Source organism: Lepidochelys kempii, chromosome 1 (assembly GCF_965140265.1).
Source record: "Lepidochelys kempii isolate rLepKem1 chromosome 1, rLepKem1.hap2, whole genome shotgun sequence".
Taxonomy (NCBI): domain Eukaryota; kingdom Metazoa; phylum Chordata; order Testudines; family Cheloniidae; genus Lepidochelys; species Lepidochelys kempii.
The window spans coordinates 113,966,713-113,993,765 of record NC_133256.1 but is presented as its reverse complement, the minus strand read 5'-3'; the positions used below and the strand labels follow the sequence as shown (position 1 = coordinate 113,993,765).

General features: G+C 41.4%; 1 protein-coding gene across 8 annotated transcripts in view; it reads left to right on the top strand.

Moving 5' to 3' along the window:
• The first annotated feature begins 340 nt into the window (after positions 1-340).
• The window catches only part of NCK2 (NCK adaptor protein 2), a 162,531-nt gene continuing 135,818 nt past the window's right edge, over positions 341-27,053 (top strand). Inside the window, exons 1-3 of one of the 8 annotated variants that reach the window (XM_073351313.1) lie at positions 1,066-1,389; positions 3,998-4,098; positions 12,486-12,593. The gene's annotated coding sequence lies outside the window, so the exon portion shown is untranslated. Of the gene's footprint in view, positions 619-1,064; positions 1,390-3,997; positions 4,099-12,485; positions 12,594-18,528; positions 19,001-19,176; positions 20,384-27,053 lie in introns of those variants that run through there. The other 7 variants (XM_073351343.1, XM_073351304.1, XM_073351333.1 and 4 more) reach the window with 7 other exon arrangements.

The following is a 27,053-nucleotide window of genomic DNA, read 5'->3' as shown; positions in this document are numbered from 1 at the left end:
CCAAAAAACTAGATGTGTAATATGGCTACATTAAAGTTATGAGGATTTAACTTAGACATTTCCTATTTTTGTGCTCTTAAAGTCACAACTGTGCGATTGCAGTAACCATATTTTGCATTTAATTTTTTGCACACAGACAGCACAGCACTGCCATTACCTTTTTACTAGGGAGCTCTCTGAGCTGGTGTATTCCCTCCGCTCCAGTCCTGCCTCCAGGAGGCAGAGCTTCTGCAAGCGACCTCACAGACTTGGCCAATCCGCTCGATTAGACGCTGTGATGCTATTCCTGAAAGTTCCCTTCCCTAGGGTGGCACTTCGGGGAATAACATTGAATGCTTTCTATTTTTAGTGGGCAGGCCAAGCGCTTTGTCCCCAGCCCTGCCAGCTAACCCCAATTCAACTCCTCGGGAAGGAGAGGGAAACATTTGCAGCTCAGCAGGAGAAATGACTGAAATCCTCTCGAGTGAATCCCTGACAAAGGAGGTGTTAGGCGGAGTGTCCCTGGCGAAGGACGCCCTCGGCACACATCGCGCTGCAAACTCTGTGGCGCGGCTAGAGTCAAAAAGAGGGTGGGTGGGGGAACGGCTTTGTGCGGCTCCATCTTTTCTCTCTCTCCAGGTCAGTTTTGCTCAGTTTACAGTCAGAGCGACCTGCTTTGGCTCCCCTCCGCCCGGCATACGCAGCCTGGGCTCGGCCCACGCGCCCCGGGCCGCGCAGCCCCGGCCACCAGCTCCTCCTGAGCCCGCCCCGGCTCACAGCGCCCAGGTGTGCGCCGGCGGGCCCGGGCCCAGCCGTGGGCCCGATCCTGGCCGTCCTGCAGCCTGAGCGACTCCGCCCTTAGGAGAGGGCCTGGACACCCCACTCCCCCCAAAAGAACTTCAAGTGTTGGGGGGCGGCGGGAGGGAAGGAGCAGCCCCCCCTGCAGCTGCCCGAGCCAGCCCAGCCCAGCCCAGCTCGAGCAAGGGGGAGCCCAGGGGCCCGCCCCTCCCGGCCGATCCCGGCCGCGGCAGGAAGGGAAGGGAAGGGAAGGGGAGGGGTGTGTAGCGGGGGGAGGGGCTGCTGCTGCTGCTGCTGCCGCCGCCGGGCTGAGGAGAGGCAGCAGCGCCGGGGCCTTGGGCACGTCCGGCCGGCCCGGGGGAGGGGGTGAGGAAGAGGAAGGGGGGACTCGGCCCCTCACGAGGACGCAGCCGCCGGGGAGGGGGCAGAGCGCGCGCGGGGGAGCCAACCGCCGCCGCCGCCGCCGAGACAAAGAGCGGAGCCCGCCTGGGAGACCCCCCCCCCCCTCCGCTGCCGCCGCTGCCGCCGCTGCCATTACTGCTCCGCTCCCGCCCCTCGGCCGGAGAGCGCCGGGCCCCCGCCCCGCCGCGAGCCAGCGCTGCCCGGCCCGAGGTGAGAGCGGGGACGGCAGCCGCCGCAAACTTGTGGCGGCCGCTGCCGGGGAGTTGGGTGGCCCCGGGGGGCGCTGCCGGGCCTAGGGCCGCTTCCCCCGCCGGGCCTGGAGCCCCGCGTCGGGGGCAGCCCCAGGGGGCGGGGTGGGTGGGACTCGGGCTTGGCGGGGCCGGGGCCGCAGGAAGCGGCCGGCGGGAGGGGGAGGTCGCTGCCACGTTCGGCCGCTGTGTCTGCGGGGAGGCCGGTCCGGGCGATGGAGCCGCACAAGCGCCTTGTCCTCGCGGAGTTTTTTTTTTTTTTTTTTTTTTTTTTTTGTTGCGTGTCTGACAGCTGCTGCTGCTGCTTTGTAGCAGGGTCCGTGCTGGGGAAGGGGCAGGGCAGAGCCGCGTGGCGGCGTCTCGAGCCGGGGTCTGGGACTCCGCCGGGCTCGCCACTCACCCTGCTGTGCAGGCTGACACCGGAGGCGAGCTACTTCGAACATGGCTTAACTTAAGTGCAGCTCAGGTCTCGCTGTGTAGCTCAGAGCCCGACTAGCAAAGGGGCAGAAAACAATGCTCAGCTAGGACTCAAATGATAACCCCGTCAATAAAATAACCAGCCTTAATATGTCCAGTTCCTTATGTGACAATAAATCCTGAATAAATATTGTGTTGAGTATAATAAAGGCAAATTGGCAAAGGCAAAACTGATTATTTGCATTTCTGTTTTTAATGATTTCATCCCCTGCAACTTACTTATTTAGCTTAAGTTAGGTAGCATCTAGTACTTATTTCATCTTAAATGTTAAAGTTTACATTCTAATGGAAAGTTGGTATTGTATAAAGTTTTCAGAAGAGTTTAATGTGGTATTTGAAACATTGACAAGCATTAGTATTCAAAAATTAACACCTGTGATTTGTTTACTAGGAATGGAACTCAGTTTTTATATGTGGTAATACATGTTTATAAAACATTAGACCCTTTGTACCTATTTAATAAGTCAAACCCAGCACCTGACACGATTAAAACAAACTAACAAAGCCGAAACAACCTTCAGATGCTATATGTTTGTATTTGGTGAGTTTTAACTTTGCATATATATCTAAAACTGTATTTTCACTTTTGTAGAAACCGTGTTACATTTAATGCCATTAAAGTCAGTACACTGTGGCAAGCTGATACTTGTCATTTATGTTTGTGTCATGGTAGCCAGACTAATAATCAGTAATATTGAGCAGTCTACAGGTGCTGGGGACGGGGGACCAAAATAATACCTAAATTAAAGATATGACTTTTAAGTTAATAAAAAAAACAACCCCAAAACAAACCTACAGATAGACTCCGTGTGGGCAGAATAGGTTAGTAATTCAGGTTAGAATTACAACTTTGATTAATCTTCTTGGCCCATATAATGTAGTTTGTAAGGTATTTTATGTCTCCTGTTAGACGACCATTGCACTGTAAATAGCTGTGTGTATTGAAATCAAGTTGTGAACTAAATATTGAATTTCACTTAAAATTGTTTTTTTTTTCCTGTGTTGGTTTAAAAATTCGAGTGCTATCTACATTTTTTATTTAATTTTGCCCTTGTGTATCTGGATTCCATTTCTTTTTCTACCTTCTTATTTGGTAGTTGTCTCTGAAGGCCATGCTATTGCTGTAGCAGCTTAATGAACAATAGGAAATCAGGCTTCTTTTCAGTGATGGCACAATAGTGTTGTCCTAATGCCATATATATATATATATATATATACAGGTTAGCTCTGCCATTTTTGGCTTCTGTTCTCCAGAACTTGGGCCAGTAGCTTAGAATGGAGGAGAAGTCTAGGTTTTTAAGTACTTACCAGAAGAGAGCTTCTTAGAAAGGGTCCCTTTTTAGCTTAACAATATTTCCTCTAGAAGTGTCATTACCCTGCTGTCTGTTGCAACTGTTCTTAAGCAATTTTAACCTGTCATCACTGCTTAGGAACTATGATGCCAATACATCTTATATTTGGATTGTAGACATAACTGTAACTATGAAATAAGATTTAGGTAGCTTAGTGATTTTAGTGCTTCTAAAAGATATTGTCTTTACAACTCTGAAAACTGAAATCTTCTGTCTGACCCAAGCAGTCAAGTTTTTTCTGTTTATATTTCAAGTTTTGCTATCCCACCAGTATGTCCCAACGGAGAGCATTTCAGTCTTCATAACTATTCCTTGTTTTCTTTTCTGAGACTTCCAACAAGGAGGCCAGTTGTGCAGTAGGGGTGGAGATTGGAGGCACTCTTGCCTACTAACATCATGACTAAAATTTGCAAATAACTTTTTGTAGGCCAGTGAACAGCGTTAAGATGGTAAACATTTTGACACTGCCTGTGTCAACTGTATTTGGATTATTACCCAGAGGTGAAAGGCATATTCCAGCTTCTTGAGCTTTATAATAATCTTCCAAATCTTCTTCCCCTTGCTCTCCTGCAAAAGAAACACAAAGGTAGTAATTAGTCATCTATCCTCTGCATGGTTCCTTATATTGATCTCTGGGTAGTAGGTGTCTGATAAATTTGAAACTCCAGCATCTCACTGGCTGCTGTAACAGAAGGAACTTACTATCTCTTCTTCTTTCCCCCTCTTCATTTCCCTTGAAAGCTTCCTGATAGCTCTGTGTAGTTGGGTGAGGAAAGGTCTGCACCAGTCTACACCTCTCCCAGCATCTCCTGGCTGCTGCAAGGGGAGAGAGCAGGACAAAGGTCTGCTATTCTTTTCTTACCTACAATTTATTCTTATTGTGTTCTCTTCCACTGTTGGTAACTGTTGTGTATTCCTTTGCTGATGCCCATGGCTTTCCTCAGCAGCAATCTAAAATTTGAGATTCCAGTAGCTTCATTTTTGGCTACAGTTCTGATAAGCAGTAATGAAACTGACCAGAGTCGTCTGTTTCTTAACACTGCTGCTTCTTGGTGGAGTTACTCAGGGTGCTGCTGCTTGGCAAGTTATGAGCTGCCAGCAGCAGCAGAACTGCCTACAGACTCATGGAGACAATACTTTATTAGTTTACATTTGGCTCAGGGTTGAAAGGCTGTCTTTAACATAACAACGTGGTCTAGAAATTTTTGTTTCTGAAATAAAAGTTCAAATTCTACAAAAACTTATAGTTTAGGCCCACTTATCAGGGAAAACTTTCCATTTAACCTGATAAATGGATTTTTTCAAGGCATGGCTGTAATCATTACATTTTCTATGTTAGGAATTTTATTTGTGGAACTAGTCAAAAGTTTTGAAGTAATTTCCCAGTGATTTGCTATAAATTTAGTTTCTTTAGTGTTTTTAGTTCAAAATGAATTTAGTAGTGGTGCATGATGCTGGATAAGCCTCATTGGATGATGCTCCATCAAAATAGCTCATCCTGGTTTTGGAGGGATAGCCTCTGGGGATGGGCGAAGTTGCTGTGGAGGAGACCTGCTTTTTCACTTCCTGTAAAGGAAAATATCTAAAGAAAGTGCATTTTCTTTTTATCATATTTAAGGTATACATAAATACCACAATGCCTTCAGTTGCCATAGGGTGAGATCTTGTAAACACTCACAAGTTAAGTAGGGTGGTACCGCTATCAATATTTGGATGGAATATCTCCTTGGAAAACTCAGCTGATCTTGGTCATTTAGTAGGTAACATTATTTCCTCTAAGTGCTCACCTAGACAGAGAGTGACTATAGCACACCAGCTTGCTGTTCAGTAATGTGTCCTGTGTGGACATTAGTGCAGCACAGTGAAAGTCCTGGAGTTCAGCTTGGCTTGAAACTATAGTTAGCCAAGTCTAACACTTCAGAATTTTTGCTTGGCTAACTATGCTTTCAAGCCAAGTTGCACTCCAGAACTTTCAGTGCACTGTAAGTATCCACACAGGATGTTACTGCGTGGGAAGTTGATGCACCATACATTCACAACCTGGCTTGCTGTGCGGTAACTTGATGTGTAGAAAAGCCAGTCAGCAAAACCAACTTCCCGTGCTGGTACGGCACAGTTATGAGGTACCATCTTCTGGAAGAGATATTAAACAAGGTCCTGATGACTTGTGGTCATTAAACAACCCATAGCACTTTTTGCAAGACTGAGTGTTGACCCAAATGTTCCAAGCCAATTTCCATTTTAGATAATTCCATTTTATCAAGCGAAATCTCCCTGCAGTTGCTATTAGATACATTAGCAAGTTTATCATAAATTATTCTGTAGCGGTGGTTTGTATGGTTAAACTGATGATATAGTTCACTTTAATAGTGGGTGAAGCAGTTCTTTATGGTGTTTAGTTTTTTAAAGTTATTTGAAATTTTTCATGCTGAAGGGGCTACATAAATGTATGATTTGTTATTTTTAATTAATACAAATGAGAATAATTCATTTATAGTGCATGAAAACATGAAATGGAATTGAAAGTTGAATTACAAGAACAGATCTGTGTAAAGTATACATCTTCTACATAGTAGATGAATTTGTTTCCATTTTGTTAACAAAAGAATGGATCCTAAATTTTGAACCCATGAGAAAAAACACTTCTTGTATAGCGAGTTGGTTTAACAGAGGTATTTTTAAGATTTAGTAGGCTTTATTAAGTGTATAAGTTCAAGTGTGCAGAAAAGAATCTTGGTTAGCAATTATCAGCATTATTAATTTAAAACTGTTCTAAATATGCATAGAAACAAGCAGAGTGTACCAGCCCCTTTCAGTAAAGTGTTGAATTTGAAAAATACTGAATGTTATGAAAAACTCTTGGTTAGTTACCTAAGTGTCCACTGTATTTGCTGGGCTATAACAGAATGTTTTGTGAATGTCAGAAATAAGCTTTATATGGCAATGCGATTTTCTTTCCTGCCTGGTAGATGAGGTCAGTGTCAAAACTGACATAGGTTTCCATGTGGTGATATGCAACGTGTATGTATTTATACTGTGAAGTAGGTAAAACTCAAGATGACCATGCAATGGTCTAGAAAGGACAACTTTCAAAGTCTTCTAAGGAATGTAGATATAAATATACATTACATTAATGTAGTGCCTGAGTTGGAAAATTTAAATACATAGAAATCAGAAAAGTGGTTTCTTCAGCAACTTTAACCTCAGCCATGTTGCACCTGTGAAGTATTTTAGGTAACTGTGTATGTAGTGTAACGTAGATATTGAGGTTTACAGTGTGTGGAGTATGATCAAGATCCATTGCTATAGGAAACATAATATAGGTTTGCTTTTCAAATCGGGGAGGGCTCTGTGAAGTGAATGCTTTTATTTTTAAATAAATGTCTTTACTCCTGATTGAAAGGCAGGTTGGGAGCCAGGATATGGTCCATAATCAATCAGTAGTGCTGTTAGTCTCCTAGCAAAGAGCTGGGATACTGTGATGGGCAGCACACCTTCTCCTTTTTGCCACCTTGTCTAAGGATTCTACCTGGATTATTTTTTAATGTGTTGGATGCTGTACAAGACTTGGTCCCTATCCCAAATATCTTAGTTTGAACTGATCAACAATAAAAGAAAATGCACTGGCAGACCTAAAGGGAAGTTCTGTTTTACAAATTTATTTTATTGTCTTTTTTTTAAGAAGGGAGAATGATAATATTTTTCCTGATGTGTGTTAATATTTTGCGGGTCTGGAAGGTCGAGATTATTTGTGGCTGATTTTTATTGTAATAGAAAAAGGGATACAGAAGGATTTGGAAGCTTTTTGAAGGGTCAGAGATTGAGGACTGCGTTCAGTAAAGCATGTGTACTAAATTCCATCTTTTTTTATAGTACGTGGGTAGGTGCTTTTCATTTTCTCAGCTGCTAGCAGCTTCTGCTCTACGCAGGAGTTGGCTGCTTTCCTTAGTAATGGCAGCAGTCTCTTCTTACAGTAGCTGTGGGTCAGGCTGACACAAATATGAGCATTCAGTGCAATTTGGAGCCATCAATGGGAAGATGGATGGGGCGGACTGGTAAAGGGAAGTGTACTGCTGCTTATGCTGCGGCAGGAAGCTAGATTCTGCTAGCACTGGGGGTTACTAGTTGCTTAGTGCTGAAAGTTACCAAAGCTGATCTTCATAGAAAAGGACTGAGTTTGTTTTTGGAATGATTGCATTTATCAGCTATAGTGTCCTGTATTTATTTTTAAAAGAGGTCATTAAATGTTGAAGAGCAGCTGGCTGTTCATTATTGGCTTAGATAATTTTGAGAAGAAAACATTTTTTTAAAGTTATATATTAAATTAAATGTATTGTTATAAAGATGGTATTTCTTTTCTGTTCAGATGTTTTAAAGCCTTTCATTTCATATGATTCCCAAAGTATTTTAAAAACTATACAACAATTACTTCAGTCATCTGACGTTTTAGCCACCTCTGTGGCAAAATATATCCGTTCAACAGCTCTCAGCTACACTACACTAGGAGTGTAGGGCAGAAGATGAAAACCGCTAAATCCAGTTAACATTACGGGAGTAATTTAGGAAGGCAGAGTTTAACTTACCATATTAATAATAATTTACTTTGAACTTCTTTCTAAGACTATCAGAGTATCTTAGAGACATTAATGAATTAAGACTGCCACTTCGCTGAATCAATAGCACCACTTCTTAGAGGAAAACTGAGTACAGAGCAGAATGTCCTTCTTAGCTTTAGTTCTGGTCACATGACAACGCAATGTAGTATAGATGTAGGGTCTTCCCCTTCCTTTCTTCTAATTGCAGCATGTTTTTATTTGGTGTTTTCTATTTCTCATCTTCAGTATACGTCTTGGATGGCATCCGTGTCAAAGTAAATGAATGCAGTTCGAAAGAAATTCAGTGCTTAGTTGAAAAGCTGGTGCCATTTTGTATAATGTCCAGGGAAGGATTTTTCAACCTTTCAGTGCAAAAAGCAGTGCATGTGTCTGTAGGGAACATTTTGGGGCTGCACTTTGTTAATCTATCATAATGACAAACCACATGTTCATTTTCCTGGACGTATGCTGTACTTCCAAACATACTAAAAGGGTTATTAAATTTCACAACTATTGCATGATGAAGTGGCAAGGATTTTGGATTCTATGGAGTGGAAATACAGACAGCTACAAGTTAATGTTGCCCCACAACTTAAAATAATTCTACAATAAATTTTGCTATCTCTTCAGTGGAGCAGAAATACAAGATCCCATTGTAATTTAAAGTTCGCATTTGTCCAACAACTAACTTATAAAATTGGATTGGCTGGAAAAAATGCTAAATTCAGTAAAATTGGCATTGAGCATTTACTTTTGCCAATTAAAACCACATTTTGTTTCATTTTAAGACTCCCTTTTAATCAGTTTATAAGCTATTGCAAATGTGTACAATATTACTTAACTCCCTTTTAGAAAAAGTATGAAGCAGCAAAAATTTGAGCATATTGTGTCAGAAGAAAGCATTTATTTATTTTATTTAAAATTTTTGAAGCGTTGGCAAAAACTAGTCAACATATCAACACCACTCTTCAGTTTTGCAGTTGAGGGAGGAGCAAGAAGCTGACACGTGGAGGTCATAAGAAGAAACCCATCAGTGATACAAAAGTCCCTATTTTTTGTTGTTTAGCTTTGACTAACATTTATCAGTAAACTTGCAGCTTCATTTTGGCAGCTCTTTTGGCTTAGACTAAAACTCGGAAGTTTTGTAAACCTAGAAAAGAATCTATACATAATAACAGTGTAACTTGAGGACATAGTACTTCAGTGTGTAGTATTGCATGGCAACTCAGTTTAAATAAGATGAAACTGACAGTAGTATACAGGTTTAATGGTACAGTTGTGTATTCTCTTATCAGTGAAAAGTGTTGTCTATGCCAGTGGTTCTCAAACTAGGGCCACCGCTTGTTTAGGGAAAGACCCTGGTGGGCCGGGCCGGTTTGTTTACCTTCCACGTCTGCAGGTTCGGCCGATCGCGGCTCCCACTGGCTACGGTTCACCGCCGCAGGAAGAGCAGCCAGCACATCCCTTGGCCCACGCTGCTTCCCACAGCCCCCATTGGCCTGGAGCGGCGAACCGCAGCCAGTGAGAGCCGCGATCGGCCGAACCTGCGGACGCGGCAGGTAAACAAACCGGCCTGGCCTGCCAGGGGCTTTCCCTGAACAAGCGGCAGCCCTAGTTTGAGAACCACTGGTCTGTGCGCCTTCTGTAGCATTAAAGAATTAGAAATTGGTGGCAGCTAGTTGTTACCCTCTTTCCATTTGTTCTGTTTTATGATACCGTATCCTTTGTTAGTCAGCCTTACACAGGTTCCTTCATAATCCTGATTAAGACTTACTTTGTCAAATTTACAAATTTGTCAAATAAAATATGTTGAAGTCGATTATTTTTTCTTGTCTCTCTTTAACAGGCTTATGTTTTTTAATTAAAAATGACAAAATGGATACAATATTATGACTACTAAAGGGAAACGGTGAGAGTTTCAAGCATAAAGGTTGAATACAAAAATATTTAAGCGCTTATTGTTAAATATTTTCTTTAAAAGGAATGTAAATAATTAAGAATCTAAAATTACCAAGTGCTCCCTTTTCTCCTGTTTTTAATTTTTAGATGACTTGTCACTGCTTTGTTCTGTCGGGTTTTGTAGTCACTCTGACTCTGTTAACAGTGCTGCGATTGTACAAAATATTTCTATTGTGGACTTACTTTTACATTAAATTTTTAATTCTATTTAACATCTGTAAAGAGGAAAATTAACACTATCATCTCAAATAATAAACATTATAATAAGGGATCTACCCTCCACTTGACACTGAATGATTAACATTTTCTTACATCAAAACACTTCGTTTTATAATATTGAGGATTCTGAATGACCTAATTTGAGAATATTAGGAGTTTAATCAGATATCTGTGTAAGGGTGATGGAATTTGTATTTGTTTTAAAATTGGGTTGTAATCAAGCTTGTGTTTAGCACAAGTATCAGAAGATGATCCATCTTAATAAGCACTCGGGCTATTAAAGGATGCATGTAGAATCTTAATGATCTGCAATTATATAGGTTTCAGAGTAGCAGCCGTGTTAGTCTGTATTCGCAAAAAGAAAAGGAGTACTTGTGGCACCTTAGAGACTAACCAATTTATTTGAGCATAAGCTTTTGTGAGCTACAGCATCCGATGAAGTGAGCTGTAGCTCACGAAAGCTTATGCTCAAATAAATTGGTTAGTCTCTAAGGTGCCATAAGTACTCCTTTTCTTTCTGAGATTATATAGTCTTACTTTAAAAGAACACTAGCTTGTCCATTAAGCCGTAATGAGTAAAGTTGTTTGCATGGCTGATGTGCATTTTTTACCTTTACTGTCTTGTAATATCATTGTTCACAGCCATTTTATAACCTTTTACTCTTTCTGTTTTAAAGTCATTTTGCTCAATTTTTAAACTTTTTTCTTTCCCCTCACAGAATTGGGGCCTCTGAAAGATAGTCTTACTGTGATTTAAAAGCAGTGTCAAAAACATTCTTAATTTTTCTTTATCATTTGCATCCTACCTATCACATTGTGACACTGATCCTGCGAAAACTTAGGTACCTTATGCCTGGTGAGTAGTCCTATTGAAGTCAATGGGCCTACTTATAGTGTGAAAGGTTAAGAACATTTGTAAGTCTTTGCAGGATCAGGGCCTAAGTTGCATCGTAGATCATATGTTCTCCAGTTACGCAGTCTTTAATTTGTCAAAGTGCATATGCTAAATTGTATGATGAACTTTTGGTAGCCATGCAGTTTAAATAGTCAACTTATATTTACAGCCAGATTCTGTACTCCTGCATAGTACCTTGCGATTGATTTAATGGGACTGCTTGTGGAGTGAGAATAGCCTTATTCATTAAGTACTTTCAGAATCCATTAAAGAACATGAATGGATCAAAGAGGACTTAATCCGATAAAGTCAATAGAGAAAGGGAAGGATTGATAATTTGGGGAAAAATAGGAAAAACAACATATTTTCTGTACTATATGGATGATTTAAAAAAAAAAGGAAAACTAGACAAAGGCAAAAAATAGGCAATAGATTAAAAAGCAGAAAAATTAATTTGAAAATAAGTATTGGGTTTTAAAAATTGAAAAATAGAAATAAAATAAAAACCCATTTAAATTGACCCATCAGTGACCCACTTAAATCAATGGGATTGTTCACAATGTACATACAGTTTAAAGATGTAAGTATGTAAATCTTAGCGGGATCAGGGCTGAAGAAGTTTTTGGTCTTGAACGCTGACCTTCCAAAGGATACGCAAATCTTTTTATTGTCTAAATGGAATATATTTTAAAAAAATCACAATAGATATTTTAAGTAGGGTACAAAGACTTCTTTCCTATCTCCAACAATTGTCAGATTCCTTTAATTTGCCTTTCAGAATGGGTCTGGTCATGATTTATTTTTGTTCTTTGATTTCCTTTTTTTTAACTACTGAAATAGGGTTCTGATACTTAGAAATTTTGATTCTCTTGAAATTTGCTTTGGTTTAAGGAAAAAAACAAGTCTGTTGTAGCACTGTGGAAACTGATGATGAAAAATGGTTGTAGCTTATAGTGTCATGGCTGGGAAGGATTAATTAAAATTGATATAGTCTAATTTTTATATGTATCATATAATTTTACCTTTAATGTAATAGAGATCACTTTTGCTGAATTGCATTCAATCATTACATATCCATTTTCAAATGTTGCTTTTTTGGGAGGCTATTAACTCTAAAATTATAAGACTTGGGTAATTCATACTACTTCCACCACACTGTACTTGTAGATTGCTTACAGTTTGGGAGAAACAATTGGCAAATCACGTGGTCTATATACACACACTATTTTCCACAGTGGGTTGAGAGTTTTTTAAATTATTACAGAACTGATATTAGAATAAACCATTTTGGGATATTGCTTCAGGTTACATAGTGAAACTAGATTTGATATCTTACTCAAATTGAAGGATATTTCATAACTTTTCCAGATGCCAAAACTATTCTTTATATAGCTATATACACACAAAGATTGAGGTAATTTTTGTATGATTCTGAGGATTCTTATAAACTTTATATTAGAGGGTTTTTTTGTAGTAAATGTAAAAGAAACAACAGCATACAGAAATTTTGTGTAAAGGTAAATATTTGTCAAAAGGCTGACTTTTTTTTTTTTCCCCCCAGAGGTGGAAACAAATGAAAGCTTGACATGAGGGATGGTGTGTGGTGGGTGTGGTGTCAACTAAAAAACTGCACTCAACAGAAACTGATTATTTTAATGATCTATCTAAGGTACTATTGCCATATTATCTAAACAGATGGTACTATGTGTAGATTTAGTGTGCTCTGGCAGTGCTTCCATTAAGGCTAAACTTAGCTTTGTTTATATAGATTTATGTGTGACTAATTTGTATAGATGTAAGCATTTTAAAATTAAGAAAGTTAACTTCTGAGTACTATAAAAATAACTATATAAGTCATTAGTGGTGCTGTTTCTGTACTATATGATATTTCTGTAACTTACAATTTAAACATCTTTTCAAAAGCTATTTGATTAAAAATAGTCTTAAAACTATTCCACAACCTTCAAGAATATTTTGTTTTATAATGTTAAAGATTTTTAATCAAATTTTTACAAGTTGATCATCACACTGTTTTACACATTGTTCTTCAGCTAAAGTGTGGTTATAGTCCTAAATCTATATAAAAACATTGTTGAGTAAGAAGGCATATGTATTTCCTATGTATCTGAATTACTAGCTTACTATAAAAAGAGAGCATCCCATTACATCTGTTAGATGTGTTTTTGCTTCTTACATCAACACAATTGTCAACTAATATCTGATTGCAAAATCTTTCTTGCTTTTGAATATATAAGATACCAAGAACACAGCTTGATATCTCAGATGCCAAGTGGATTTTACAGTTCTGGCAGTTGGAGTGAGTTTGACAAGTAAGCTGTTGCGAGTGGATAAATATAGAATCCCACAGTGCCACTTCTAGGAATTTTCTGCCCTACAGATATTACTGTTCTGTAGTGTGTGTGTCTATGACAGAGCATGGATGCCCTAAACTAACAGGATTTTTTAATTGATTGCATAGATTGGGAGCAATATGGTTGTATAATACTGTTCTGTAACAGGTTTATAGTCCAGTCCACCTTTACATTGTTTGTCCAATCCACCCTTACATTGTTTTAATAAAAAAAAAAAAAAAAGGCAGCGAAAACTGACACCGGGATCCCTAGCAGACACCTGTCTTAAGGCACATTTTCTCTCATGTAGATGTACCCTTAGAGTTGTTTTGGCAAATAACATTTTATTTTAACAGCACTGAAAAATTGTGCTCTAAACCTAAACTTTCAGCCATTGCAAACCCAGTTAAATAAATTAAGAATTCTTTTGGAGGTGGATCTGCTGTAAATAATCACTTAAATGATTAGTGGGGTGGAGAAGGAGATTCTACTGCCAACTCCATAACTACTGGTAATACAGATCCCTTTTTCTTCTCTCTCTCTGTATCTCTGTTATTGTTTCCTCACTATCCTTCTACATGGAATTCTTGTAGTAGAGAATGGGTCAGTTTCCTTAACAGTTTAATCTTTGAAATGTGGCTCAGGTTATATCTTATTGATAACTACAGCATGTCTACATAAATAAAAACACTTCATAAATACTGACTTGTGCCAATATTATAAATATTCTGTAACTGATTCTAGAAGAATTTGGTTTTATTTATGGTGGAATTTTAGTAGGCATGTCACTTATTTATTCAGAGAAAATTGAAAAACCACTGCTTGTCCTTAGATTCTGGTCATTGGTCAGTGTTTTCCCATCACCGTTTTCCTTATGCAGCATTTTTTGCATAGATATAATTAGGAATAGTGTCAGTCTGGTGAAGACTTCTGAATGCCTTGACTCTGAATGACATATTTTGGGATCACGTCTAACTCCACTGACATACAAGGTAGGGAGGACTACTTCACCAGTTTAAAAGAAGAAAACATTAGATTGTAAACTTTGGCTCCAAACCTATTTATCTTATTTGAGAAGTTAGTTCCATTGACTTAAATGAGAATAACGTGAGCATGATTTGACCCTACAGATGAATGCTCACTAAGTGTACTTTCTATACACTTAAATGGTCAGAATGCTCAGAGGTGTCTGAGAGTATTTGAGATGATGATACATTTAGCCCCTCTATGAACCAGAGTAACAAAAACAATTATACAGGTGTAAAACTTGTTTTGTTTTTCCATTAACACATATTCTGGTATCAAAGTGTTAGGTAGGGCTCAGCTAGAGACTAGTTTCCCAAATATTTCCAGCTATTAAACCTTATCAAAATATTTTCCATTACATATAGTAACATTTTCACATTTCACATTCACAAAAATCATAAATGTTTTATACTGTTGTATATTAAGTAGTACATTTTGGGTTTACTGCAAGTGGTTTTAAAACATCTAACTTTAGAGAAATCTAAAATGAATGTTTTATAACATTCCTGTGGAGAGTTCTCTCTGCTTCCACAACTAATTTTTATTTTCTAATACCATTGTTCTCACATTTTGTCCTTTCTCCTTTACTAATTATACTGTACAGCCTATTATGCAAACCTCTTTTGAAGCTTGGTTTCCTCTTTCATTTTCTCATCCCCAAATAATCTCCCTTCTGCCTGACAGTGGTGACCAGTATTAAGTTACCACTGTAAATTGCCTTAGAATTCATGTGCTCTCATTAAGCCCCTTCTGAAGTTATGTTGAGGTGGATAGGCAGTTGAGTAAATCCTACCTGGTGCTGCTATGGAGTACCCTGTTAAAAATTTGAATTGTAGGGTGACTGAAGCGGGTGCTCTACGTGGATCCTTAATCTGGAAAGAGCCATTCCATCAAAATAACTGTGAATGGCACAGAATATTATGATGATGGTATATTTTTTACCCTGGTTTTAGTTTCTCATTTTTCTATGTGGGATAGTGCTCTAGTGATCTTTAGATGATTGCTTGCTTTATTAATTTAAGCTATGGGTGCTCATGGTGCACTGAAGCCAATAGAGCAAAGGCCTTTGTTCTTTAGCAATTACGTTTTACGGGCTTCATCTTGCAATCTGTACTCTGAGTGGAGCCTTGCATCTGAATTGGACCTTATATCAGTTGAACTCCACATTGGTGCAGATTTGCTTATGTGGAATAGCTTGCAGGATAGGAGCCTGAATTAGACCACTACACAGAAAGAACTGCATGGTGAATAAATAGGGATAACGAGGAGTTTGTTTCTGTGGGAGGGGAGACATCAGTAAACGCAAGGATAGAAGTTGCCATTGCATGAAATTTACCCTGTTCAGAAGGCTAGCATCGTACCTATGAACCACTTATGTGATGTATAAGTCTGGTGCTGGCTCTCTGCCCTGGGGTGAATTTCACTTACAAAGAGCAGGAGAGATGGTGAGCAGCAGCTTTCTGTGGTGGTACCTCCTTTCTTCCCTTCAGAAGACTTGTTGGTTTCTTAGAGCTAAGACAAAATTTAACTTTCCATTTCACTGGAAATTTCGATATTCTTCAAGTGATTGCACATGTCCATTCCTTTATAGGTGTTTGTGTGCTCCGGTGCACAGTTGTTGGAGAGTCCTCCCCCCCAAGTGATACCCATTGGAGTGGCCCGAGTGTCCTCTGCTGCCTTGCGCATGCATAAAGGGAAGACCTTTCCCCTGACCCCTCTTAGTTCCTTCCTATTGCCAATGACCGTTGTTGGAGCTCCCTGTCCTTGCTTCTGCAAGTCTTTAGGCAAGTCCTGTAAATAGTACATGTTGTGTGGTTAGTTAGTTAGTTGTTCGTAAAATAATTGTTGTTTTGTGTGGTTCTGACACCAGGTCTGGGCAACGGCCTTGGTACTGGAAATATTCTGCGCTCTCTGGATTTCAAGCCCTGCCACCCTTGTGGTAAGGCAATGCCTAATAGTGACCCTCTCCCTAGCTGCTTTAAGTGCTTGGGGAAAGGGTCACTGAGGGCAGGTCTACACTACAGCTGGGATAGGTGCTCTGAGATTGATCCGCCGGCGGTCAATTTAGTGGGTCAAGTAAAGACCCGCCAAATCAACTGCAGATCGCTTTCCAGTTGACTCCTGTGCTCTACCCCTTATGAGAAGAGTAAGGTAAGTCAACAGGATATTTTCTCCCGTCGACCCCCAGCGGTGTAGACCCTGCGGTAACTCAACCTAAGGTACGTTGAGTCCAGCTACATTATTCACATAGCTGGAGTTGCGTAGCGTAGGTCGACTTACTGCAGTAGTGTAGACATAGCCTGAGTGACAGTTGTGCCATTTTAAAGGGCTTTAAGCCCCATTCTAAAAAAGATAGGGCAGCCAGACTAAAACACCTGCTGCTCAAATCAACACTGTGTCCTCCATCTGAGTCGTCTACCTTGGTCAGGATACTGAGCACCTCGCCAGCGGCTGCTGGTACCAAGACGCAGCTTGGCATTGCTGATACCAAGGAAGAGGCATCAGAAATAGGATTTGGTGCCAGACTTATCAAAAGACGTGAAGAGGTTGACCTCTCAAATGCATTCCCGAATCTTTAAAGGGGGAAGCACTCCCCAGAATACACCTCTAAATAGGGGAGTTTGTTGATTCTTCAGCCCACTACAGGCCTGTCAAGATTGGCTCCTAAAGCACCTTTGTCAGCATCTTCTTGTGCCATGGTTCTACAGACTGTCTTCCCAGTGAGAAACTGTTTAAGGCTGCTCCAGTGCATGGCAGCGTGCACTTATATGGTCCAGTACACCAGATTGTGTCTCAAGGCTGGTTGGCAGATGTGAATTCTCCAAAAAGGCACCACATAGATACATTAGTGTACGTACCAAGTTACATCCTATCTTCTATAGATTGGTGGATAGACCCAACCAATATCTGCCAGGGAGTTCCTTTCGCCTTCAACAATCTCTTACCTTAGTTATGGATGCCTGGGTTGGGGGGGCTCAATTTGGGCCTCTACAGATGCAAGGTGCCTGGTCTCCCCAAGATCTCAGTCTACACACAAACATCAGGAAGTTGTGGGCTATCCAGTTAGCTTGAATAGTGCTCCTTTCATCAGGGGGAGGGTGTATTGGTACTGACCAACAATATGACTGCTGTGTTTTATATAAACAAGCAGTGGGGAGACAGGTCTGCTCTACTTTGTCAGGAAGCAGTACTATTCTGGGACTTCTGCAATGGCAACTCTATTTCTGAAAGTGCCCTACTACTTGGGGGTTCAGAAATATGCTGTCAAACATCCTGCTCAGGCGATCTATCAATCACCGTGTGTGGTCCCTTGGTGAGACATAGCAAAATCTATTTTCCAGCTGTGGGGAAAGCTGTTTGTTGGCAACAAAGGACAGTGTAAAATATTACCAGTTCTTTTCCAGAGTGGGACACAGCCTGGGTTCATTGACAGAGGCTTTGCTACTGGTCTGCTGTATGTTTCTACCCAAAGTTCTGTGCAAGGTTATACAGGACTTATACTTATGTCTTATACTGATCGCCCAGTTAGCCCCATAAGGGTACACATAGCGGCTGTGTCAGCATTCCACCCTTCTGTGGATAACTGTTCCCTTTTTTCCAACCCAATCTCAATGTAAGGGATTGGACAGACTGTTTCCACATGTATAGAGTTCTGTTGCACCATGAAACCTGAATCTAGTCTTAACAAAGCTGATTAGTTCCCCGTCTCAAGCCTCTGGTGACCTGCTCTGTTGCATCTTTCAGTGAAGGTAGAGCTTTTAGTAGCCATTACATCAGGCAGAAGAGTGGTGGAGTTGAGGATGCTAGTATCAGATCCTCCACATACAGATTTTTTACACAGATAAAGTCTGCCACCTTCTTCCTTTCCAAGCTTTCTTATGAAAATGGTCTCCACTTTTCATCTCAACCAAGCAATTTTCTTACCGACCTTCTCCCCAAAGCCTCATGGTAGTAAGCGGGAGGAGAGAATGCACACTCTAGATGTTAGAAGAGCGTTAGCAGTTTTACCTGGAATGACTACATTTTTCAGGCTTTTCTCAATTGTTCATTGCTTTTGTGGACAAAATGAAGGGCAGTCCTGTTTCCATGCAAAGGATTTTGTCATGAATATATGTGTTACCAGTTGGCTAGCGTGAAGCCACCAGATAGAGTATTTGGCTAGATTCCAAGCGACTTCTGCAGAATTTCTGGCTAACATGCCAATATTAGACATTTGCAATGCTGCAGCTGGGTTATTATGTCATACGTTTGCCTCTCACTGCACAATCTCTCAACAATTTAGAGATGATGCTAAATTTGAACGAGTGGTCCTCAAGTCCCTGTTCCAAACCGAGCTCCATTTGATACTGCTGGTGAGTCTCTTACAGTGGAATGGATGTACAATTATTTGAAGAATCAAAAATGATTACTAACCTTTCTGTGGCTATTGTTCTTGAAGATGTGTTGCACATGTCCATTTCATGACCCACCCTCCTTACCCTCTCTCTTGGAGTTTTTCCAGTAAGAAGGAACTGGGAGGGCAGGCGGATGACAGGTGGCTTGGCCCTTTATGCCCCTGCGTAGTGCATGAAGGAGCAGAAGGCACTAGCACTGCCCTGACAGGTACCACCAAGAGAGAAACTCTGTGACTACAATGCACGGGAGTGCACAAACACCTACAGTTGACTAGACATGCACAACACGTCTTAAAGAACAACAGGTATGGAAAGGTTGTTAACTGGTTGTTTTTTCACATTTGTTTTTCTTCTGAATCAGGGCAAAAAATCAAAATGTCGCATTTCTTTTGCTGAATGACAGGTTCTGTAAAATTTTGATTGGGAAATGTCAAAATGAATTTTTATATATATATTACCAGAACAAAATGTTTTGACTTTCCTAAAATGAAATGTTGTGGTATGTTTAACAGAACTTAGATGTTTTGTTTTATGTTAGCTTGATGTTAAATTGCATCTACTAATGGTGCTGCTGTGCCTCGTGTGGTGGTGTTCTGTTGCCTGATGCTGTCACTGTTGCCTATGGGTTGACTACCTGGCCTGACAGCATATACCATGGGGCACAGCATTGTTAGTAGGGGAAACTTCAGTCTTGGGAGATAGAGGCTGGCCAGGGAGCCCTGCCCAGAGGATAGAATGGTAGCATGAATCACTGAACTACAAATGTAGTTAACGTCAGACTGAAAGCAAACAAAATGCATCGGTTCAATTCAAAAAAGCCAAATTGTTCTTGATTTGGGTTGAACCAAGAAAATCCATCAAGTAAATCTAAACAAATAATTTCAGCAAAATCAAAATTTTCCCATCGAAAATTTATATTTTGCAGAAATTTCATTTTTATATCAAAATCACGTTGACAGTAAATACCTGACCAGTTCTATTTGTGATCTTCTATCTACTTCCGTCTCAGTTTAGTGTCACTCTTTAGTTTATTTTCCTCACCCAAACCCTTCTTCCTATTATTAAGAACTGTCTTTAATCTTTCGGCAGTCACCTAAACGTAGCCTGGAATTTTTACCTCCCAGATGTTCTTCAGCATCTTTAGCTACAGCTTCTGATTGGGAGGCTTATGTGTAAGATTGGAGGTTTCAAACTGCAGTTGGCTGAGTGGAAAAAGCAGAGCAAGTTGGAGATCAAGAATCCTGATCTAGCACCTCTTAGGAAGGAGAGACGGGGTATATACTTTGTACTCCATAACCGTGTGTGTGTGTGAATGGTTATTAAGACTACAGATTGGATCTACTTTAAAGATTTTGTTTTTAAAGTAATCTTGCTGTCTTTGTATGTGTTTCTGATTAAAAGTATGAACGATGTAGATTGCTGAGTCATTGTCCCTTCCCATCAGCTATTTACATGTCTTGACCCCTCCCATCAGCTATCTACATTTCTTCAGTTTGTTTGTCCTTGTACCAAAAAGCAGCAGAAAAGTCATTTTCATATAAACTCACAGGGTGAGTAAACTTGCTCATGAAGGAAGGGCTTTAATTTTTCTTTGGTATGTAATTTTTCATGGACTCTCAGAATGTGCTCAGCTAAGATTGATCACTGGTGTGTGAAATGACAATTATAGCAATGGAGAGTTTTCTGAGGTGAGTAATACATTTTCGTGTATAGTTCACAGTAGTGAGTTTAATATGCTGAAGGCCACATTTTCTGTTCTCTGTTATTGAAATTTAGTGTTCTTGATCACCTTGCTTAGGTTAATCCAAAGCTTTATCTGGAAAATATTCAAGAAAAAAGCATCGAAACAAAATAGTAATAGTCTTGGAATATTGGAAGAATTATCTTTAAATACAAAATATATGTACAGGAACTTGAAAAAAACTGTGTGCAACACCTGGTAGCTCAGTGGCACCCAAACTGCGGAGCTTGCCACCCCAGTGGGGCACAGAGAAATGTTTGGGGGAGGGAGGGTGGGGAGGGAGCACCCTGCCATGTCCCCACCCACAGGTGCAGCCCCCGCCTAGGCCCCTGGCTCCCGGCCTTGGCTTTGCTCCCGGCTCCAGCACAGGCCCCGCTCGCAGTCTCAGCTGCAGCTCCAACTCTGGCCTCAGCCCCTGACCGTGGCCCGGATCCCTGCCCCTACTCCTGGCCTTGGCTCCTGACCGCAGCTCCGGGGGGTGGGTGGGGCCAGATTATGTTACAAGTAAGGGGGGGCATGACATAAAAAGTTTGGGGACCACTGTGGTAGCTTGAGGCTAAACCTATTAAGAGTGCAAAATAGCTTTGTCACCACATATTTTGAGATTTAAAGGAATAAAATAGTTGTGTACTGTGTCTGATTAGAACATTGACAATAATTTTTTAAATTTAATATATGGTTTTAAATGAACTTTCCTGCATTTTTTTCCACTGGATACAGGATGTTGATCTTCTGCTTAGACAGCATTGCTTATCTTTCTCTCTATCCATCTCTAGCATGAATCTCTCATTAGAGGATTGCTACCAAACTGATGCTACCAAATTAGATTGAGGATTGAGTGTATTTCCATTATTCTCCGTTTATGGGACTGATTTTGGTTTTGCTTCAGCTCAAAGTCACCAGTGGAATTCTTCAACCATTCTATAAACTGAGTTAAAATATGAATCAAGACAAGCGTGTGTGCACGCATTTACTTGAACTACTCTTGTTAGAATTGGATTTAATGCTACAGTAAGAAAAGTGTTCCCATCCATAGAGAAGTAAAGAAAATCTTGGTTAAAGTAAAAGCAGTTATAGCTGAGAATCCAGTTTTCTACGAATCCTAACAGTATAGGAATTTCCATCCTAGTGTAACCCTTCTGCCAGGTGGAGTCGGCAGCAATGAGGGCCTGGTTCCATCTCTAGGGTGTTCCTTTTATTAATACAGAACCGGTTCTGGGACACTTGCACACCACCTCTCGGAACCTCTACGAGGCAATACTTCTTCCCTTCTTGCAAACACTGAGTCTGTGTATGGAAAAGACAACTTTTAATAAAAAGGGGAAAGGTACCCGACATTCATTTGGGGAAAACGCCACAAGCATGATTTGAAAACGTGACCATGAGCAAAAAACCCACTCAGAGTACGTTGGACAGTGTCCTTTTGCTCAGCTTTTCAAACAGCTTAATGGGACTAAATCGGGGGGCCCAGATAATCTTCATCGAAGAATATTAAAGGAATTGGCACCCGAAATTGCAAGCCCACTAGCAAGAATTTTTAATGAATCTGTAAACTCAGGGATTGTACCGTATGATTGGAGAATGGCTAACATAGTTCCTATTTTTAAGAAAGGGAAAAAAAATGATCCGGATAACTATAGGCCTGTCAGTTTGACATCTGTAGTATGCAAGATCTTGGAAAAATTTTTGAAGGAGAAAGTAGTTAAGGACATTGAGGTCAATGGTAAATGGGACAAAATACAACATGGTTTCACAAAAGGCAGATCGTGCCAAACCAACCTGATCTCCTTCTTTGAGAAAGTAACAGATTTTTTAGACAAAGGAAACGCAGTGGATCTAATTTACCTAGATTTCAGTAAGGCGTTTGATACCGTGCCACATGGGGAATTATTAAATCAGAAAAGATGGGGATCAACATGAAAATTGAAAGGTGGATAAGGAATTGGTTAAAAGGGAGACTACAACGGGTCCTACTGAAAGGTGAACTGTCAGCCTGGAGGGAGGTTACCAGTGGAGTTCCTCAAGGATCAGTTTTGGGGCCAATCTTATTTAATCTTTTTATTACTGACCTCGGCAAAAAAGTGGGAGTGTGCTAATAAAGTTTGCAGATGATCCAAAGCTGGGGGAGGTATTGCCAATTTAGAGAAGGACAGGGATATCATACAGGAGGATCTAGATGACCTTATAAACTGGAGTAATAGTAATAGGATGAAATTTAATAGTGAGAAGTGTAAAGTTATGCATTTAGGGATTAATAACAAGAATTTTAGTTATTAGCTGGGGATGCATCAATTAGAAGTAATGGAGGAGGAGAAGGACCTTGGAGTATTGGTTGATCATAGGATGACTATGAGCCGCCAATGTGATATGGCTGTGAATAAAGCTAATGCGGTCTTGGGATGCATCAGGAGAGGTATTTCCAGGTAGGTTTTAGTACCGTTATTCAAGGCACTGGTGAGACCTCACCTGGAATACAGTGTGCAGTTCTGGTCTCCCATGTTTAAGAAGGATGAATTCAAACTGGAACAGGTACAGAGAAGGGCTACTAGGATGATCCGAGGAATGGAAAACCTGTCTTATGAAAGGAGACTCAAGGAGCTTGGCTTGTTTAGCCTAACCAAAAGAAGGTTATGGGGAGATATGATTGCTCTCTATAAATATATCAGAGGGATAAATACCGGAGAGGGAAAGGAATTATTTAAGCTCAGTACCAATGTGGACACAAGAACAAATGGATATAAACTGGTCATCGGGAAGTTTAGACTTGAAATTAGACGAAGGTTTCTAACCATCAGAGGAGTGAAGTTCTGGAATAGCCTTCCAAGGGAAGCAGTGGGGGCAAAAGATCTATTTGGCGTTAAGATTAAACTCTAAGTTTACGGAGGAGATGGTATGATGGGTTAACATGGTTTTGGTAATTAAATATTCACGGTAAATAGGCCCAATGGCCTGTGATGGGATGTTAGATGGGGTGGGATCTGAAAGAATTTTCTGTAGTATCTGGCTGGTGAATCTTGCCCATATGCTCAGGGTTCAGCTGATCACCATATTTGGGGTCGGGAAGGAATTTTCCTCCAGGGCAGATTGGAAGAGGCCCTGGCGGTTTTTCGCCTTCCTCTGTAGGATGGGGCACGTGTCACTTGCTGGAGGGTTCTCTGCTCCTTGAAGTCTTTCAAGCACGATTTGAGGACTTCAGTAGCTCAGACATAGGTGAGAGGTTTTTCACAGGAGTGGGTGGGTGAGATTCTGTGGCCTGCGTTGTGCAGGAGGTCAGACTAGATGATCATAATGGTCCCTTCTGACTTTAGTATCTATGAATCTATGAAAGCCTACTCACAGTTGTTTTCTCTGGTCAGTGAAGACCCAGAGTCAGAGGTGCATTTGTGTGAGTTCACTTCCAATAGGTAGGGCTGGAAGCATCGCTCTATGCCTCAGCTGCCGCCACCATGCCATTCACTCTGCACCTGCATTGCTGCCTGCTGTCATTCCGCCGCTGTGTTGGTGTGCCGCCGCCGGCTGCTGCGTCATCATCTGTTCTGCCACTGGCTGCTGTGTCGTCATTCGCCCCGCCACTGGTCTCTCTATTGCAACCTCTGCTATGTCTTGAAGTCTTACCACTTAACACCGCTATCAGTGATTTCAGCTCTCAGTAGGACAGCCTCACTGCTAATGCAGGCTGGGTAGTCTTTCACTGTACACACTTCCTATAGCAGGTATTAGGCTTATCACCTAGACCTGGTTATCAGTGATTTCAGCTCTTTTGATCTGTAACAAAACAAAAGACTCTCCGTTGAGTCTAACCAGCTCTGTCATTAAACAGAGGGAAGGGTAAGATGGTGTCTAGGACTCTTAGGTAGAGCCCACATCAACAGGTGGCCGCCTCAACCAGGGCAGGTCAAGCACAGCCCTAGCACTTCCACTCACGCAACAAGGGCAACAATCTTTCATCACCCCTGCACCAAACACCAAAATGATTGGCAATCCAGCAACAGCCAAAAGTGATCACTTGGGAAAAGCAACTCCATCATGCTGTGCACAAAGGCAGAGTAAATGTGTCAGTGCAAACAGGGTCAGTTCCTGAAGTTCTTTTTGTTCACAGCTCATCACTAGATGCCAGTTGGAGAGCACATTCAGAACCTGCTCTCACTAGATCAGCCCAGTTGTCCATCTAATCCAGTATTCAGTCTCTAAAAGTGGCTACCACTAGTGACTTCAGAGAAAGGTGGAAGAAATCCTGCAATAGGCATATATGAAATAATCTGCCCCCGGGGAAAGCTAGTTCCTAACTCCCATTAGCTAGAGGTTGGTTAATGTCCTGTGATGTGACTGTTTAAGTCCCTTTCAAAACTTCTTTTTGTTTGTTAAAAAAGCTCTTTTATATCTCTGGAAGTTTGTTTTGCTGGTCCTGATGCAATTACATCCATGAGAGCCTTAGTGTAGACAAGGCACATGCATTTTTACCATTGTAACTTCTAGACTTGCCGTGAGCAAGGTTAGATAACACAGTAGTAAAAGCACTTGTGTTCTGTCTACACTGCTGCTCCCACAAGTTGCAACTACCAGTGGAGCTGTGCTAATGGTAATGCAGTGGTGACAGATTTCCTGAAAAACACAAGGGTAGACATAGCTTTAATATCCACAGGGTTTTTCCTTATGCAGATGTTAACTCAAGCTGATAAACCTTGAAGTACAAATTAAAGATTCCAAAACACTCCCTCCCTGCAACGGTGGGTAAAGAGGGAAGAGGTTCTTATGAGTGTCTAGTTTCATGCAGACTATAATGATCTTGCATGACAAGATTAGAGAGCTTTGTCTTATCTAGGCTTGCCATTTCTACAATGGATTTTACCTCTCAGGAGCAGGTCTAGACCTGTCCAATACTTACAGAGGCTTGGCTTCCTGTATATGAAAAGTCTCCAGTTCCATGTGCATCCTGGCAGCAGCAACAAGTGGTGTCTGGACATCATCCTTCTCAAACTAGAGTACATAGAAAACCTTAAAACCTGCTAATTTGACTCAAAATTTTCTTCCTTTTGTTCCCCCTTGCTAGGAAGCTTAAATGTGTCACTTACAGGGGTTTTAGCTTGCATTCTGACTCCAGTGGAATTTTGCTTTACAGAGTACAATAGCCTTTCATCCTCTCCCACTTACCTCATCCCCAAGCTCAGCATGCCTGAAAAGCCCAGTAAGAATGAAAAAGGTACTTGCTCTGCTCTTCTCCCCAAACCTTATCAGTAGGGGAGTGTTCTGTATTCTTTACTCCTGGAAGTCTCTTCCTGACTGTTTCAGCTTCTAGATTCAGCTCCCCTGGATTTTAGCATCTGCACTGGTAGCACAGTGCATATCATGCCTGGGGACAAGAGCACTGGCTGTCTACTGGTGGCTTTTACAGCAGTACAAAAATGAGCTGACACTCTGGCATCACCCAGGGAGATTCAGGCAGCAGCTTCACTCTGGTGGATTGACTGGAGGACTCAGCAGTTTAAGTGGCTGGCTCTCAGCTTTGGTAGGGTCCCAGCTGCCACTTGCAGTAGACACTGGCAGTATCACCTTTTGTGGAACCTAGACAAGCACCATAGCAGCTCCAATGGGTCAGTTGGTGTGCTGCCTTTTGCACCCACCTCAATTGCTGCTGACAAAAGTGTTCTTCAGCTACTCACCAATGTTTCATTTCTGCTGGAGAGGAGGTGCTTTTCCTCACTGGTACACTTCCCTTTCCCCACCTAGCAGCCCCATCCATGGAAGCCTTGCAATAGCTCAGGGTGGCCTCTAAGGACATGACAGTACAGTGAGCAGCAGCGAATCTCTGAGCCCAGGTCGACAGTTTTGGGCTTGAGGGACTTGAGCTACTGCTCTAAAAACAACTGTGTAGTCATTGCAGCTCTGGCTGGAACCTTGGCTCTGAAGCCTAATGAGGGGTGGATTTCGGAGTCTGAGCTCCATTCTGAGCTGAAGTGTCTACACAGCTACTTTTAGCATGATAGCCTGAGGCCCAGTTTCTCAACCTGGGTTCAGACACTCGCTGCCGTGGGCTGCGTAAACATACCCTAATAGACCACAATATATTTGTATGTGGCTTTCCATCTCAGGCTTCCCAGCCACCTTCTGTCTTGGAGATGATGCAGATATAACCTCTTTTCAAACAAGCTGCCTCGCAGAACCTGCCCAGTTGGAATCAGACCATTGCCTTGACTAGTTTTCCTTTGAAAGCTGAGGGCCCAAATTGTCAAGTAGCACTTCTCTCAATCTCTCGTTAGATGGGCCTTTCCCAAAAACGTATGCCAAAACTAAGCATCTCACCCAGAGGAGTCCTTGTCAGGAGAGTTATCCCTCACTGCCAAACTCTGTTCTTAGGGTGCCAAGACTGTTCCCAGCTCAGTCCAAAGAAGCAGCCTAAGGAGAATAGGGGGAAGATTTGCTCCAGGATCTATCAGGGTTTGTAATTCTGTGGCATCTTGCTTCATAGTGAGCTAGCCAAATAACTCTAAAGAGCCTTGTGGTGTTGTTTTTTTTTAAAGACCCCTTTCCATGTCTCGCTCTCAAAAGAGAAAAATCTGGTAGTCACAAATTTTTCTTCATCCTCCATCTCAGGTGAGGGTGAACTCTCGAATTCCAAC